Consider the following 3486-nt stretch of genomic DNA (forward strand, 5'->3'; position numbering starts at 1 on the left):
AATCATAGTAAATACATTTTGGCATAAAGGCACAGCCTTTGTTTGAGTTTAAAATATCCCAAACCACAAGATTACATATATATATTCATTATACATATATATATTACATATATATATTACATATATATATTCATTACATATAAAACTCCACTGTTGTTTATGTAATAATTGATTAACCAAATTAAGATTTATACTATGTATTAAAATAAAATGGAAATAATTTACTCATAAGATTCATATTTAAGTCATCTTTATTTACAAAGTACCATCCTAAGGATGAGAATTCCATTAAACTTCAATCGGAGCAAAAGTAGAGTCACTTAAGTAAAAGCAGTTAAACTAAAATAAGATAAGTCAAATTACTTTGAAAGAAAGATCAAAAATATTGTCAAATTTCTTGCTGTGGTTCTGGATCTTCAACAGCAGGCTCATTTGAAGGTGAAATGGACCCTGAAGGGAACTCACTTCTACTTTCAGAATGTGGGGGTGGGGGAAAATCCAGCTCTTGGGAAAAGATGAGGAAAATGCCTCAGTGAATAGATGTTTCACACTGGGAATGGAAGAGGTGGGGCCACGTGGGAAATAATCTCCAGATGCTCCACACATGTTTCCTGGAGGAGGTGAAGGAAGGAAAGATCCTCTTCTCATGGAATTCCTCCTTGCATTTACTCGAAGGGATGGATTTCTGACTGGAATGAGAGGTACAAAAAGAAAGCCAGAGCCAGCTGCTTGATTTTCAGCAGGGCGAAATGAATCCAGCACATTTAAATGATCAAGATCATGTTTGATATTATTTCTGCTGGATTCCATTTCTAAAGACATACGCCCATCCAATTTATACAAAGAAGACATCTTAAGCCTTCTGAGTTGTGCTGGTCCGGATAGTCTACCATAATCATTAAAATATCCATCTTGCCTCTGTAGAGGAACAGGTAGATCAGAATACTTTGGGCCTGGTGGAGGGCTCATCATCTTACGGTCCAGTTCCCATAGAGATGACAGGGTCACAGTGTCAGCACGTGCTCTATGAGAATCATAGAAGAGAATCTGCCTCTTATAAAAATGAATGGTACTCTCCAATTCTTCCTCCAAATCTTTGGCTTGCTCTCTACAGGTCTCTAGCTGTTTAGCTGCGAGGCTGATCCTTTTATCCACTTTGCAAGTCTCTCCTCTTCCTCGAACCAGCACTCTTCCTCTGCTATTAATTTCCCGAGGAGTTTCATTTCATTTTCTTCATACAGTTCCATCATTAATTTAAGTTTCTGCTGAAGCTTCTGGTTCTCATTTTCAAACTGTGTATTTTCTGACCGCAAAGATTCTCCTTCAGTCTGAAGATTTTAATACGTTCTGTAAGATCATCTTTCTTTCATCTACTTCAGATAATGAAGTGTAAATTTGATTTCTTTCTCCTAAGGTTTTTAAAGAGGCATTTAACTTAACAGCATGAACCAGTTCCTTTGAAGATCCTTTGGCTGATTTCCTAAGTGAGCACCACTTTCTGACTCACTCTTCACTTCCAACTTTAAGTTACTGTCATCTGTTAGGTCTTCTCCAGGCACAGGAGCCCCATCCTTCATCTTTAGCAAGCGTTCCGTCACAGACTTAATGTGATTTTCTATATCACTTAGAACTTCTTCTGCCTGTACTTTAGAGTCTTCCAATGTTATCTTCTGTTTATGAAGGTCACTCACTTTTTCCTTCCATACTTCAGCTTCTTGTAAAAGGAGTGTGACTTTCCTGAAGCTGGTTATTCTCACTCGAAGCCTCTTTTATTGCTACCTTCAGTTCTTTTTCATTCATTTCAAGTATTCTGAAGGTTGTTTTAGCTTCAGATACTTGTGACTTGAGGGATTTTGATTCCTCTTTTAGGGACTTTATCGTTTTTGCTATATCCACCATCAATTCATCCTGTTCAGAACGTTTAGATTTCTCTTCTTTTAGCTCTTTTTCTAGAATGAGTATTTCATCTTCAAGTTTAGATTTGGACTGATTCAGCTTTTCATACGTTGCCTCCAAAGTTTGTGCTTCTACTGACTCCTTCACAAAACTCGCATCCTTTAAGGATGACTCCAAGCCGTCATAACCTTTTGAACAAGACTAAATTTTTCAAGTAGTTTGCATTTTTCTGGGGAAAGTAGTTCAGAAACTTTAGAGCCAGTTTTCTTCCACGGAAAACCTGCTTCTAAAAGACTGAACACTTCTCCACAAAAACAAGAGAGCAACAAAAAATCCAACAGCTGCACGTATCACCAACGACCAAGGAAAGACACCAGGGTTAGGGCCTGCTCTTACATCTTCAGGCAATGCTGACGCAACCCTGAATATTTCTTCCAGACCCAGGCCCAAGCAAGGCTGAGGGGCAGCCCTTGGCCCCTCCATTGCACCAAAACTCATTTGCCAACTACATCCTGCCCAGCCAAAAAAACAGGCTACGGATGATAGGCTTTCTGTTGGAGCCCAAACCTGCGTGGTCTGACCACGCAGATCACAGGGAGCCAAATGACCAGGAGGCTAGGGAGTTACAGCAACTGGCCACCAAGGGCTTTGTGAGCTCATGCTGTCCTTGTGAGCTCACAGGCCCACCCCTCCCCCACACAGGGCATAGCAATGAAGCCCCTCCCACTGGAGGTCAAGACCCACCCACTCCTCCATTTGGTTTAGGCCAGGCTGCAGCTGACCCGATTATGCAGTAGTTATTCTGTACTCTCATATTATTTTCCAGTTTGACATGACTAAAATTCTAGACCTTAGTGAACTTTTTTAGAGCTTTTATGCCATATTTTGTTTAATGGCTCATTCCTTTCCATCACCTCCCCTGTTCTTTCCTTCTCTCCCTTTCCCTTCCCTCCCTGTCCTTTTCTTGCGCTGTTAGGGGTTAAACTCCAAGGGCTTGTGCAAGCCAGGCAAGCTACACTAGGCTTCATCCCTGGCCCTGTTGACACTTTCTATGGAAGTAATTTGAATGACTTCCATAGAGACACCCCTGTTAGATTACTTGAAAAGTAATTTTAGAAGAGTTTCTAACACGGGCACAAATTAGCTATGACAACTTAGTTTTTAAAACTACAGCATATCTAATGTTTCTACAAAGGAGGAGCTTAAAACTTGAGTTGTGGGCTGGAGATGAGTCTCAGTTGGTAGAGTGCTTGCCTACCATGCAACTCACCAAAAACAAAAAACAAAAGACAAATGAGTTCTTTTTCATGTCAGTTTTCTAGACTACTATTTAAGAGTCTTCAAAATATTTTTCAGATGTTCATTTGACTTCTCATACTACTAAAAAGGCCTATCTGGCTGGTGGCTCTAAATGTATACCAAAGAGGATAAGACATGGGCTCTTTGATATGCTTTTAGCTCCTGAAGTAAATTATGTAAGACAAATAGTTCATTGCTTCATGTAAATAAAAGATAATCCCAATATACTTTTTGACTCTGGGTTACCCCTTGAGTTGCTGATGAGACCAGATCTAATGTTTGAAGGAAAAC

The 3486-nt window shown here is 39.8% G+C and overlaps 1 pseudogene across 1 annotated transcript; it reads right to left on the bottom strand.

The window, feature by feature from the left end:
• Window positions 1-354: 354 nt before the first annotated feature.
• On the bottom strand, window positions 355-2379 carry LOC306641381 (melanoma inhibitory activity protein 2-like; annotated as a pseudogene). Its single transcript has one exon. The product of its transcript is annotated as a melanoma inhibitory activity protein 2-like (transcript).
• Window positions 2380-3486: the final 1107 nt, after the last annotated feature.

The sequence above is a fragment of the Sciurus vulgaris genome, assembly GCF_902686455.1.
Source record: "Sciurus vulgaris genome assembly, chromosome: 12".
In the NCBI taxonomy this organism is placed as follows: Eukaryota; Metazoa; Chordata; class Mammalia; order Rodentia; family Sciuridae; genus Sciurus; species Sciurus vulgaris.